The sequence below is a fragment of the Oryctolagus cuniculus genome, chromosome 2 (assembly GCF_051225735.1).
Source record: "Oryctolagus cuniculus isolate XC-2025 breed Fujian yellow rabbit chromosome 2, ASM5122573v1, whole genome shotgun sequence".
NCBI classification, from domain to species: domain Eukaryota; kingdom Metazoa; phylum Chordata; class Mammalia; order Lagomorpha; family Leporidae; genus Oryctolagus; species Oryctolagus cuniculus.
The window spans coordinates 193,111,857-193,127,851 of record NC_142868.1 but is presented as its reverse complement, the minus strand read 5'-3'; positions in this window follow the sequence as shown (position 1 = coordinate 193,127,851).

The window sequence follows — 15,995 nt, the reverse complement described above, 5'->3', positions numbered from 1 at the left end:
ATCTCCCATTCCTTGGGTAAAGTAACTGAGGCCATGAAAAGGAAGGAACTTTTCCCAGTTGACATAACAAATCCATGGGAGAGATAAGAAGACACCAGAGCTCTTGAGCCCCAGGTGAGTAACTTCTACCTCTGAGCTATCTTTACCCCCTTGTCTTACATTCGGGCACTCAAGCAATCAAAACATGGGAACCTTGTCAAAGCCCCATCCATACTTCAGAATGTGCATTGTTTACTGCAGCAGTTCCTTCATTGACTTTCCATCTGACAGTTTCTCTCCACAAGCCTGAGGTCCTTGGATGTCTAATACAGAAATTCCTTCTATTTGACACTGTTGTGAACAAAAAGCTAAAACGCAGTGGTTAGCATCAATGTGTATCTCGGATTTTCAGCCTGTGCAACTTTGGCAAGACACGTACCTCTTTGTGCCTCAGTTTTTCCATCTGTTAAGGTAGAACACCTTGGTGTTGTGTCTAGCACACAGTGACACTTTGGTGATGCTTGCAGATATTAACATGCCTTGATGTCATCAATAAAACACATTCTTCCTACTAATGTCCTTATCAATACCTCATACTAAACCACTGGCCTAAATCAATCATGCTTCACTTATCCAACCACCATTAACATTGCACTTACTGTGTGCCCAGCACCATAGAGGAAAGATGTAGAAGATGCAGAAGACCTATTTTCTGCCTTCACAATGCAGAGAATTCGAAATCAAAAACTCATAGATACACTTAAAGCAGGCAGAATGATTGTAAAAGAGTAAACACACGCATTTCACAGGTGGCAGGGAAGTAATGTCTCATTCTTTGATTAGTCCATTAGGAGAAGGGATTCACCACTGCTTGGGAACAAAATAAAAGAGACAGTGATAATTAGAAATCTCCCTCCATGGTCCTCCCAAAGTCAGCACAAGGGAATTCTATTCTATTAGACAATGTTTTCTAGGAAGCCTCCCCTGTTTCTATGAATTCCATTGTTTTCTTTGTTCTTCCTTTGGAAACTCCATTCCTCCTTATCTTACAGTTGCTTGCAAATCTATCTTTGCTCCCTTGACAGTCCATAAAAACATTAACTGTGTCTTATTCATTTCTTCCTCCCCTTTTCCTTCCATCCACACTCCTACTTCAACTTCGTAGAATAGGACTCACAGATATCAGTGTCTACATTAGACGAAATAGAGTAAAACTGACCACCTGACAAAAGGACAGGTTTGCCCATTTTCATAGCCTGGTTCCATTCCCAGAATGTCTCTCTAATTCTTCTATTTGGATCCATTTAAGCTAGATCATGTATGAGGATGAAGCATGAGCAGGATTTTGCTTTTCCACAGAGCTGCTGCAAGGCTGCAGACACACACATCACTACAAACAGACACACAAACATGCGCTATAATACAATAAGCAAAAACAAATGAAAACAAAGATGCTGGTCAAGATTGTAAAGGAAGAGAGACTTAATTGTAGTAAGCCTTCTCATCTCTCTGTCATGCACTGTGGTGTGGCATTTCCACAGCCACCACAGGGCTGTCTCTGACTGTGAACTTACTATAATCAGAAGAGAGGCTCCAGTCTCAGCATGCAACTTGCATTTGAAAACAAAAAGTGTAAAGAAACATAAAGCACAATGGTTCAAGATTCTTTAAAGTGTGTTTATTTATTGTTACATAGGAGAGAGAGAGAGAGACAGAGAGAGAGAGAGAGAGAGAGAGAGAGAAAACTTCCACTCACTGATTCTCCCCCCAAATGCCCACAATAGCTAAGACTGAGCCAGGCCAAAGCCAGGAGTCTGAAACTCCATCCAGGTCTTCCACATGGATACCAGGGACCCAAGTACTTGAGCCATTATCTGCTGCATCCCAGGGAGCATATCAACAGAACACTGGAATCGTGAGTGGAGGCGAGACTCAATAGCAGGCACTGCAGTGCAGGATGCAGGTGTCCCAGTAGGTAACATAACTGCTCTAATGCAATGACTGCCCCTTAAGCGTTTTATTAGAACAAGTCCTGTGAATAAGTTGAGAGACTGCCAGTCTCTCAGCCTAGAAGAAGATGGCTTGAGAATATTATGAGTAGCTACTGTCATCCAGATGGGATTTTCTCCTTGATTTTCAGTCATGTGTTATTATTTGCAATATTTCTAAAATCATTTTGAGATAATAAACCTGCAGAATCAATGTCTCATGGATGCACAGCTTCTTTATTGCAGAGTAAATAGCAGGACAGGAGGAAACTGTTGTGTTTCATTTTAGTTAAGACTTCTCATTTTGATGAAGGTCTCAAGGGCAAGAGACAATACACACACATTTCAAATTGGTGACATTACATCAAAATAGAGAAATGAAGAAAACGCAGTAAAAGATAGGTTATATACAAGTGGAGAAATTAGAACACAGTCTACCATGTAGGACAGCATCACTTAACTCCACGTTGACCAGAATCAGAATTCCTGTGTCCCCCAAGACAATGCAGGTACATACCCACTTCCACCAAAGAACTCTAACAATGAGAAATTAACGGTGAGAAATAACAATGAGAAATAAACATTCCTTTCAAATCTCTCCTACTCATGGGTTCAAAATATAATTCACTGGAACATGACTAGAGAGATTATCAAATTCTGATCAATTAATACAACCCATTCTCTGACATGGAGAAATGGGAGTCAGGTACACAAGAAAATAAATTAATTGAAAGGAGAAAAATATTTCAAAGTATGGGAAAATAGGATGGGATGGGGCTAACACCTGGTTACTGGTTTATTTCCTATTTTTATTGTCATCAAAAATATGCAATTCCATTCAAAAGATATTTATTAAGAATCAAAAAAGGCATAATCCACCCAAGAATACCAAGTATAACCATCATATTCAAGATAGACTATGCTTTCCCATGTTAACAAATCAATCCCCAAATCTTAGTAGCAGCTTACCAAGTATGACTGTATTCATTCTTTGTTTTATTTCTAGTAGTTCATATGAAGTCTACCTGGAAGTTGCTCATCTCGGTGGCTCTTGCCCCTGCTTGCCTTCATTTTTAAACTCTACCACAGTAGAGTCCCTCTTTCAAAACTCATGTTCAGAAGAGGCTAAAAAAATATGATTCATAGTGTTCTCTCACAGTCCCAGTGGTGAGGGCTCAGGCACGTGAGATTAGAATTCTAACTCTGAGGAAGCTGGAGATATATCACCTCCTTAAATATCCTGGGAACAAAATGAAGACCAGACAATCTTGTATCTGCCACAAAGGCCAATTAAATATATAAGAAAATCTGATGTAGAAGACAGTGTCACCATTCTGAGCAGTTGGGAAAAGTTTTTGCACTGAGTTACTGCCTTCAAGGGTCCACAGCCCATGCCAGGTGGAAGACACCTGTGACCCAAGCTCTGGGGTAGGGCTGTGGTTTTGATTGGTAGTAAGAAAAGAAGCCATGTTGGGCAGTTATTAGTGAATAAAGGAAGACAAGTATCACAGGCAGCTGGGGTTGGGTCATATTTTGAACTATAGGAAATGATACTGAAATATAGCACTGAGGTTTGGGGAGCCAGAGTGTCCAGATAAGCCTAAGGTTGAACGCAGATGCCCAAAGAAGCTGAAAGCCATCCATCTTCTCTAATTCATTTCATTATCCAAATGGTCACTAGCAACTATCTTTCTGCTTCCACCTCTATTCCCCATTACCTCTGCCTTATTCCAGGCCCTTAGTACCATATCCCTGGTGCTGTAAACTAAATGTCTTTGTCCCTAAAATATTCTTGCATTCAAGCCCTAATTCCCAATCTGATGGTATCTGCTATTTTGTAAAGAAGTCACAACAGTGGTGATAATGTGGTGGGATCAGTGCCATTACAAGGAGAGATAGGAGAACTCCTACCCCACCCCTGCCACAGGAGCACCACAGACAGCAGGTGGAGGTCTACAAGCCAGGATAGAGGTCTTTACCAGGAACCAACCAGGCTGACAACATGGCCTCAGCCTTCAGCCTCTAAGAGCTGTGAGAAATGAGTCACAGTTATTGAAACTGCCCAGTTTGTGGAATTTGTTACAGCAGACCAAAAAAGGCACCTGATCTCTTGCTACAGCCACTTTAGTGTTCTCTCTGCCTCTATTCTCCTTCCTCACGAGCATATACCCTGAACTTCGCGCTATACCTACCCTGACCAGATCCCTATCTACTGCATATTCTACCACTACAAACCTACTTTGTACTTTTGGACACTCATATGTGCTATTCCTGTTAACTGAAAGGCCTTTGTCTTCATCTGTTTTTTGTGCTACTACTGAATACTGCAAATTGGATAAAGTATAAACAATAGGAGTTTATTCAGCCCACAGCCCTGGAGGCTGCAAAGTCCCTGGATGAGGTGCCACACTGGGTGATCACCTTCCTGCTGTGTGGTAACATGAGAGAATGGCAGGAGAACACATGCTAGATGGAGGGACAGGCTCAAAGGAATGCCAAGAAAGAGCTCACCTTTGTAATGAATCCACTTCCTCACAAACAGCATTAATTCATTCAGGAGTGTGGAGTCCTCATGACCTAATCCCCTCTTAGCAACATGCATTCTGGAGGGGACTTTCACATCACACAGAACCTTTTCACTCTCTCCTGCTCAGAAAAGTTCTATGCGTTCTGAAAGCCTCTTCATAAAACAGCTTTCTCCTGATCCCTCCCTAGTTAGTAACTCCCTCCCTTGTGTTTTAAAAAGTCATGCTGCTTCCATTAGGTTGCATCTATTCGTATCCTACCCACTTCTCCACAAATAATGAGAGCTCCCCTAACAGCAGGGACTGTGTCTTAGCCTCTGTATTCTCAGGTCCCAGCTCTGTGTCTAATTCTTAGCACACATTCAATAGATGCTTGTAAATCAAATGGAAAAGACAGTATGACGGATAGTATCTAAGTTTACTACAAATCTAACACAGGTTTACCACTATGTGCTCTGGTGCGAGAGTAAAAATAACAAAATCATACAGAGCATTATGAAGAGGAAATGGAGAAAGAAAATGCTATTAACACAGCAGGGTAGAATTCTTGATACTTACTGAGATGTTATTCTGGGCTAGATACTGTGCAAAGTGCACTAAGATATTACCACATTTAATAGTCACCAAAACCGCTTTGGAAAATTATGATTATTTCTAACTTAAAGAAGAATAAACTGAAGCATAAACACTTTAAGCATTTCACCCAATACCATACAGCCAATAAGGAGTAGAGGCAGATTTTGAATCCAGGTGCCCAAAGAATCCCTACCCTAAAGTTGCTGTAGAAGACAACAAGTTCAGATACCAAGATCAAAGGTAAAGACACAGCACGATTAAAACAACATTCAATCAATACACATGATGGAATGGAAGTACAAGGACACACATAAATTGAATTCCTGGTCTTTGGTAATTTAGAAATGTGTTTGTGCTTAAGGGGTGATGTGATACATATATATTTTCAATAGAAACCATATTAGTTGACCATGTGCTATACCTGTATTTAAATCCAAACTTTTGACAATGTGAAAGTAATCTCATTATGGTAAAGATAAATACTAAGCAAAGGGAGAAAAATGAATCATGATTGGAAATTATAAAAATGTGTCTTGACATTGATAGAAAACACCTAGAAAAATAAGTGAAATATAAATCAAATCAGGTACTCTACTATCCAGTTTTATTAAATGCTAAGGCATCTCTGTCCACCAGCAGGCTTATCATGGATGCTATACCCTATGGGATAGGTTGTAGGGGAATATGGAGGGAACAGCAGTACATAGAGCAAAAAAGGCAGGGGAGGGGAGAGATGGATACTTTCAGTATCTTCTTACATGCAATGGAGAGTTACCGAAAATTTCAAGCAGGAAAGTAACCCCAAAAGTGAATATTTGAGAAATTCTTGTTTACAGTGTGAAAAGAAAAGTTTGGGAGAAATCCTGTAGTCAAGAGACCAATTAGTTGGTTATAACTATTAATACGGCAGTTTCTAGTGACTGGGACTAACATGGCAGCAGAAGAGATGAATGAAAGCAGAAAAATCACAAAGGGAAAGCCAGGGCCAGAACAGTGGTGCAGTGGGTTAAGCCACATCCTGCAGTGGGTTAATCCCACATCCCATATGGGAGCCAGTTCAAATCCCAACTGCCCACTTCTGATCTAGCTCCCTGCTAATGAACTTGGAAAGCAACTGAAGATGGCACAAGTCCTTGGGTCCCTGCACCCACATGGGAGACCCAGAAGAGGCTTTGGGCTTTGGCCTGGCTCAGCCCCAGCTTTTGCAGCCATTTGGGGAGTGAACCAGAAGAGGGAGGATTCTCTGTAACTTTTTCATATAAATCAATAAATCTTAAAAAAATGAAAAGAAAAGGAGAGCCAACAGGACTTGGCATGTTCATATGGTGGGACTGGGGTAAGGAAAAGGTGACTTTCAAATTGGTTTGCAAAACTGGGAGAGCAATGATGCCTCTCACCAAATGAATGAACAAAAGGGAAGTACAAGTTGCCAAATAAAAGTGTTCAGTTTAGGACATACTACTCTTTCAGAATTTGTATAATATTAATAGCACTTGTCCTCTAGATAGTTGGATATTTGGGTCTATAGTCTGAATAGGGATCATCAATTGAATTGTGGTAAAAGTCAAAGAAGCAGATCATGAAGTTTCCAAGATGGCTGAATGGGGAAAAGATGTACTGCTTTAGACAAGATAGAAATATCAGAAGAAAAGCAGAGAAAGTACATTCTCAGGAAAAAGAAAGAAGTTTCCATTGAAATGAAAGAAAAATGGAAGGTGCAGCATGGAAGGTGTGGCTGTGCAAAAGAGCAGAGAAACCACACATGACCCCTGCAGCTGGGAAGTGAAGGAGACACCAGCATTGGAGAGACGGGTGACAGCAGTCTGTGGTAGCCTGTGCCACTGGTGATATGGCCTGAGGGAGAGCCTTGTGGACCACATTGTTTTTGAGTCCAGCCTGAAGACCTAATGCAGGGCAAGGTACCCACCAAATATAGCAAAAGAAAAGCACATTTTTCTCACCATCTGCCCTAAAATGGTGCCTGGCATCTGGCAGAGAGAAGGCACAATTTTGACACAAGTAGAGGCTGTGGTGAGTTTTGCCTGCATGTGTGATCATGGGATTTTACTAGATGGAAAAATCCATGCTGCTCAATTTTGAGACTGGCTGGGAGGATTGACAGGGCACTCACATAGGACAGTGAGGTGTCCCCGTTGTCTCAACTTATTACAGCATCTGGGGCTCAAAATGCTGAAGCAGAATACCAAAAGGCAGCTGGCACTAGCAACATCTCTGCTCTCTTCATGGGCAGGGCAGGCTGGCAGGATGGAGTGGATCCTCTGTACCCTATGACTGTGGAAGCATTTCACACTGTGATTGTGGTAGCTCTGTGACTGCTCTATAGGGTGCAGGGTGTAGTCGGGTCTCTGGGCAATCACTGTGTCTGGTGCCAGAGGCTCAAAGCTCCCTGATTGCCTGGGGTGGCTCATTGTAGAGGGATCCATGCTTACAATGAGGAATGCACAGTTCCTTTTTATGGTTCATACAGCAGAAAGGGTGAATGCTGTAACCACTGTGGGTCAACTCCAGGCATTGATCACCTTGGAAGAGAGGTGAGGATATGATTAAGCCAACAGAGTTCGTCACACTCTCCCAGCTGCTTCTGGTAATATAGGATATCTACCCTACCCAACTTGGGTGTCACCCTGGATTCTCACCCTATCCTAGAGCAGTAACCCAAGCTCCCGGACCACACCCAGCACACACCTCTGGGTATTAACTGAAAGAGCAGACACTTCAGTAAGCCAGAGAGGCTTATTTCAAAGAGAAAATATGTAAGAATAGAAAACCAATAAGTATTTCCACAAATGCCTAAAATTAAAGGCGAAAACACAAGACACAAGACTAAGGAAGACAATAGGACAAAGGAACACAAAACACTTCAATATTAGAATATGAAGACAAAGATATTGATGAAATGCCTGAAAAGGAATTCAAAAATATGATCACAGGATTATCAGAAGCAATGAGACAAAATTCATGAGGTAAAAAAATCCATACATGACATGGAGGAAAACTTTTCCCATGACATTGAGATTTTTCAAGAGAAATAATCAAACTGAAATCTTAGAAATGAAGAATAAAATATGTCAAATAAAAATATAGTGGAAAGCTTTAACAACAGACTTGGTGAAGCAGAAGAAAGAATATCTGAGATAGAATAGCAATCTTTGGAAATATCTCAGACCAAAAAACAAAAATATAAAGAAGAAAAAATTAGAAAAATAAAAACAATGTTTGAGATTTAAGAGATACTATCAAATGACCAAACATATGGGTCTTAGGAGTTCCTGAGATGTGGAAAGAGAAAATGGGTTAGAAGACCTATTCCATGAAATAACAGCAGAAAATTTCCTTGATTTGGAGAAAGGGACAACCAAGTAAATGAGGCACATAAAACTCCTAATAGACATGACCTCAAAAGCTCTTCATCATGACATATTATAGTCAAACATTCAAAAATAAAACATTAAGAAAACATTATTGGAGCCAGCACTCATGTGCAGAGGGTTAAACTGACATAGGCAGTGCTGGCATCCCATATGAGCACTGGTTTGAGTCCTGGGTGCTCTACTTCCAATCTGGCTCCCTGCTAATGCACTTGGGAAAACATCAGAGGATGGCCCAAGTACTTGGGCCCCTGCAGCCATGAAGGGGCCTAGAAGAATCTCCTGGCTCCTGGCTTCAGATCAGCCCAGCTCTGGCCATTGTTGTCATTTATGGAGTGAACCAGAAGATGGAAGATTTATCTCTCTCTCTCTCTCTCTAATTCTGCCTTTCAAATAGATAAATAAATATTTTTTTTAATAGGAAAAATATATTTTATTAAAAGAACTGCCCTTCTTAATATTATTTACACTTGCAATTTATACTGAGGTCTTCTTCATACCAAGTAAAAATTTTCAACTATTACATAGAGATAAATCAAGTAAAGTGATACTGACCACACATTAAATAAATATTTTTTAAAAATTCTACAATGTGCATGAGAGAAATTCCAGTTCAGAGGATCTCAAATTAAACTCACAGCTGATTCTTCTTTCAAAACACTACAAGCTAGGAGAGAATGCAGAGACATTCAAGTCTTAAAATTAAAAAAAAAAAAAAAACCTGTCAACTCAGAATATTGTACCCTGCAAAGCTCTCATTTATGAATGAAGGTGAAATAAAGACCTTCTATCACAAACAGAAATTGAAAGATTTTGACACCACTCATCCAACATTACAAATGATACTTAAAGATGTGCTACACACAGAAACACCCAATGATGATCATCATGATGAAAGAATGTGAAGGCAAAAATCTCCTAGTAAAACTACAAAGCAAATCCAAAGTAAACAACAAAAATATTTATGGGAAAATGGCAGGGCCAAGTCATTCCTAACCAATAGTAACCTTGATTGTAAATGGCCTAAATTCTCCAATTAAAACATACAGACCAGCAGAATGGATTAATCCCATCAAGGTGGCATGTACCAATGCCATCTCACTAGTCCAAGTGATCAATTTCAGTTCACAATTGATCATACTGATAGGTCTAAGAGTCAAAGGGATCACACAAACAAGACTAGTGTCTGCTAATACTAACCGATAGAATCAAAAAGGGAGAGAACGATCCAACATGGGAAGTGGGATACAAGCCGATTCATAATGGCAGATGTCCTAAATAGCACTCTGGCCTCAGAATCAGCCCTTAAGGCATTTGGATATGGCTGAAGAGCCCATGAGAGTATTTTAGGCATGGAAAGCCAAGACACCCTGGAAAAAAATAAAAAAAGGAAGACCTAAATGAAAGATTTCTGCGAGTGAGATCCCAGTGGAAAGAACGGGCCATCAAAGAAGGAGGTACCTTTCTCTGAAGGGAGGAGAGAGCTTCCACTTTGACTATGACCCTGTCGGAATAAGATCGAAATCGGCAAACTCAAAAGGCTTCCATAGCCTTGGAAACTCATGACTAGAACCTAGGGAGATTACAGACACCATAAACAAGACTGTCAATTTGTAAAGTCAACAACAGGAGTCACTGTGTACTTACTCCTCATGTGGGATCTGTCCTTAATGTGTTGTCCAATGTGAAGTAATGCTATAACTAGTACTGAAACAGTATTTTACACTTTGTGTTTCTGTGTGGGTGCAAACTGATGAAATCTTTACTTAATATATACTAAATCGATCTCCTGTATATAAAGATAATTGAAAATGAATCTTGATGTGAATGGAATGGGAGAGGGAGCGGGAGATGGGAGGGGTGCGGGTGGGAGGGAAATTATGTGGGGGAAAGCCATTGTAATCCATAAACTGTACTTTGGAAATTTATATTTACTAAATGAAAGTTAAAAAAAAAAAAACAAGACCAATCTATTTGCTTCCTATAAAAAACACATGCCAGCAACAAAAATACATACAGACTGAAAGTGGAAGGATGGAAAAACATATTCCAGGCTAATGGAAAGCAAAAACACCTGTAGGCATCCTCAGAAAAGAATAGAAATTAACATAAAAACTATTAAAAGAGACAAAAAAGGGCTCTATGTACTAATTAAAGGATCAATTCTACAGGTATATGTGACTATAATAAATGTACCTCAATTACAGGGTACCTGGCTATTTAGGAAAAATTTTAATGGATCTAAAGGTAGACATAGACTCTAATACAATAGTAATAGAGACTTCAACACCCCACATTCATCAATGGACACATCAACTAGACAGAGAAAAAACAAAGAAACAACACTATTGACCAAATGGACCTAATTTTTATCTACAGAACCTTTTATCTCACAGTTGAAGAAAATACATTCTTTTCATCAGTGCAGGAAACTTTCTCTAGGATAGACCATATGCTAGGCCATAAAGCAATTCTCAGCAAGTTTTTTTAAAATATGAAATCATACCATGCATCTTTTCTAACCACAAATGAATGAAGCTGGAAACTAACAACTTAAGAATATTAAAGAAGAATCTCACATGGAGACTGAATAACATGCTCCTGAATGAACAGTGACACATAGAAAACATAGAAATGGAAATCAAAAAATTCCTGTAAATGAATTAAAATGATAATACAACATATCAAAACATATGGGGCACAGCAAAGACAGTGTTAAGAGGGAAAATTATAGCAAGGGTACCTACATCAAGAAAGTTGAAATTAAATAAAGGAGCTATCAATGCATATCAAGGACCTAGAAAAAGAACAATTAAACCAAGCCCAAAATTACTAAGAGTAAAGAAATAATTAAAATTAGGAAAGAAATAAATAAAACTGAAACAAAAAATACAGAATATTAGTGAAATGAAGAGCTGTTTTTTTAAAAAATATAATCAAAATTGATACACCATTGACCCAACAAAAAAAAGAGAAGATCCAAACCAATCAGTGATGAAAAAAGAGGTGTAAAATGGATAACACAGAAATAAATGCATCATCATGAATTACTACAAACAGATTTATGCCAACAAATAGGAAAATATAGAAGAACTGGATAGATTCCTGGAGACACACAATCTCGCCAAAATTGAGTCATGAAGATGTAGAAAACTGAAACAGAATAATAACCAAGATGAAGACTGAATAGCAATAAAGACCCTTCCAAACAAAGAAAAGACCAGGACTAAATGGTTTCTGAATTCTACCAGACTTTCAAAGAAGAAATAATTTCAATTATTCTCAAGCTATTCAAAACAACTGAAAGGTAGGGAATCCTTCCAGCATCACCTTAATTACCAAACCAGAAAAAATGAAACTAGAAAAGAGAACTATATAGATGAATATCACCTATGGACAAAAATCCTCAACAAATGCAAAAATCCTTAACAAAATTCTAGCTGATGAAATCCAGCAACACACGAAAAAGATCATTAACCCTGACCAAGTGGTATTTATCCCTGGTATGCAGGGATAGTTCAACATATACAAATCCATAAATGTTGCATATCACCTTAAAAGTTGAAGAATAAAAACCACATGTTTACCTCAATAGATGTAGAGAAAGCATTTGATGAAATAGAAAGAACATCCTTTTATGATGAGCACCTTAATCAAATGGGGTATAAAGGGAACATTCCTCAACACAAGCAAAGCAATTTATGACAAACTCACAGCTAGCATGAGGAAAGGTTGGAAACATTTCAACAAAGTTCCAGAGCTAAACAAAGACACACACTTTCACCACATCTATTCAATATAGTCAAGGAAGTTTTAGTCAGAGCTATTAAGCAATCAATCAATCAATAGATAAATAAAATAATAAAAGGGATACAAATTAAAGAAGAAGTCAAATTATCCCTGTTCAAAGATGACATGACTCTCTCTATATAGGGAAACCAAAGATTCCACTAACAGACTACTGCAACTCATAAAAGAGTTTGGTAAAGTGGCAAGATATAAAATTAACACACAAAAATCAATAGCCTTTGTATATACAGATAATACCATGGCTGAGAATGAACTTCTGAGATAAATCACATTCACAATAGCTACCAAAAATTGAAATACCTTGGAATACATTTAACTAAGGAGGTGAAAGATGTCTACAATGAAACTACAAATTATTAAAGAAAGAAATAGAAGACATAAAAGTGGAAAAATCTTCCATGTTCATGGACTGGAAGAGTTAATATCATAAAAATGTCAATATTACCAAAATCAATTTATAGATTCAATGCAATCCCTATGAAAATACCAAGAACATTCTTCTCAGATCTAGAAAAAATTTCGCTAAAATTCATAAGGAAACACAAGGGACTTCAAATAGCTAAAGCAATTTTATACAACAAAAACAAAGCCAGAGGCACCACAATACCAGATTTCAAAATATACTACAGGCAATTTATAATCAAAACAGCCTGCTACTGGCACAAAATCAGAGAGACCAATGGAACAGAACAGAAACTCCAATAATTAATCCACATATATATCCCCAACTAATCTGTGACAAAGGAGCTAAAATCAATCCTTAGAGAAAGGACAGTCTTTTCAACAAATGATGCTGGGAAAATTGGATCTCCACATGCAGAAGTATGAAACAAAACCCCACCTTGTACAAAAATCAACTCAAAATGGACCAAGGGTCTAAACCTATGATCTGTTACCATCAAATTACTAGAGGAGAACATTGGGGAAACTCTACAAGACATTGGCACAGGCAAAGACTTCTTGGAAAAGACCCCAGAAGCACAGGCAATCAAAGCTGAAATTACCAATGGGATTACATCTACATCACACTGAGAAACTTCCACACTGCAAAGGGAACACTCAACATAGTGAAGAGGCAACAGACAGAATGGGAGAAAATATCTGCCAAGTATTCACCTGATAAATGATTAATACCCAGAATTTATAAAGAGCTCAAGAAACTCAACAGCAACAAAACAAACAATCCAGATAATAATGGAATAATGGGCAAAGGACCTTAACAGGCATTTTTCAAAAGAGGAAATTGAAATGTCCAACAGACACATGCAAAAATGCTCAGGGTCACTACCCATCAGGTAAATACAAATAAAAACCACAATGAGACTTCACCTCACCCCAGTCAGAATGGTTCTCATACAGAAATCAACAAACAATAAATATTGGTGAAGATGTGTGGAAAATGATACCCTCATCTAATGGTGATAGAAATGTTAAGTAGAACAGCCATTGTGAAAGACAGTATGGAGATATCTCAGAAAGCTGAAAATAAATCTACCATATGCCCCTACAATCCAATTTCTGAGAATTTACCCAAATGAAATGAAATCAGCATATGGAAGAGTTATTGGTACCCCCAGATTTATATCAACTGATGGGACAATAAAGAAATTGTGATACACACACACACATATATACATACACAGTATGGAATACCGTACAACCATAAAAAGAATGAAATTTTCTCTTTTACAATAAAATGGATGCAACTGGAAACAATTATACTTAGTGTAATAAATAAGTTCCAAAAAGGCAAATATCATGCTTCCCCTGATCTGTGGAATGTATAGGAGATCTTGAGATTAAATGATGATTTACAGCCTTCACCTCTATTGTTGAGGAACATGATTTTTTCTTCTATTTGTTGAATGCTTTATTTAGTGTATGGTTAATCTTACCAGTATAAAATCAACTGGAAGTAGATCATTGTAAAATTAAGAGAGGAAGGAGGAGGAGGAAGTGTGGGAGCATTTTTGGAAGAGACGTTAGGGTGCGAAGTATCACTATGTTCCTAAATCTGCATATATGAAATACATGAAATTTGTCCACCTTAAAAATAAAGATATATAATTCCCCCCAAAATAATGCAAACATTTGATGGCCAAATGAACCATGTTGATGAGAAACCGGAAAAAAAAATAATGAATGAGAACATGGTCATTTCCTAAAGAATAGATTAAGAATTATATACAGTAAGACCTAATTTTGTGAAAACCAAATACAACTGTGTTCAAGACACATTTCTTTTCTTATTTTAAATAATAGAAATTATTTGTAATCTCAAAAGCTGAAATATGAAATATATTATTAACAGATGGCTAAAATTTCTATCCAATTTGTAACAAGATCTAGTGTCCATCCCAAAATGTCTCAGGAACACATTAAATAAAGCTGTTAAGAGTCAATAAAAGAAGCATATCAATGAAGTAGGCATGATCACGCAATGGATATGCATTGAGAAGAGAACCAAGCAAAAACATCTTGCAGAACATCAAGACATTGTAAGATGAATGGCCAAAGAATTTAAGGGAAACCAGGTTAGTGTGGTCCAGTGGAAGAAGAAAGAAAAGCTAGTCAATTAGGAAGAAATTTTCATCTGTACCACACATTTCTCAGAAGTCAAGAATGGTAGGAACCAAAAGGATCTTTTGTATTCAATACCAGCAGGATCATTAGTCCCTTTGGTGAGAGCTGTGCAGTGGAGGGCTGGTTACACAAGACAGCCAGTAGTGGGTTGGGGAAAAATGTGTACAGACAGCTCTTTCAAGATAAGAGCATATCTCATGGGGATGTACAGTCAGGAGATGTTTTTAAGATGTGAGAGACTTAAATATGTTTGCGTGCAACTGGAAAGGAGCTAAGAGCATAGGTGGAGTTATAAATGAAGGTGAAAAGAAGGGAAAATTGGGAGATAGTGCTCAGATCACAGGTGGGTGTACTGACAGGCAGTATGACAGTAAAGCTGTGATACAACAGTATTTCAGGAGTAAAACAAAAAGCAAAGAAATTACTCTTTGCACAGACAAACACAGGATTTTCATCGTGAGTCACTCAATCAGTACCCAAAAGAGGAATTTACCATCTGGAATCAGAAAGGTCCTTGTTCATAAAGTTTCTGCTCCAACCAGTCTATTAGCACAGTATACTGGGCACAGGAGTTTAAATGCGAGTGAGGTAAAATAAGCTCTATCTGCACCTGTGAGATGACTTTTAAACAAATTATTTCCCTCGCCCTTGAATTCAGACAGACCTTTATTTAACAACAGAGAATGAGCAAGTCTAAAACGAGTCTCACTTCTGTTGAGATGGACCGGAGGCTGTCTAGAGAACAAAATTCCATAATTCTAAGCATTCATTTAGTGCCTCCTCCTCAAGGACTGTCACTGTACTCGAGAGAAGAACTTCTCATACTTGATAGTGCGTGACTAGTAATTATTCCACTGCATCCAGAAAGTCTGTTCAAAACGCAAATTCCTACAGTCAATCCTGAGATTTAATTTCAATAGATTGGTGGTACAGCCTGAGAATCTGTGTTTTATCAAGTCTCTGATGATGCTAGAGAACTGCTTGGAAAAATAATAGTGTATACCACAAAGCCAAACTCTTATCATATTATCTCACTTAACACATGTACTAGGCATTGTAATACCCACGTTAATGAAAGTTAAAACAAAGCCAAACACCTGATCATTCACTAAATAACACAAACATGCATTGAATCAGGCAAGGTT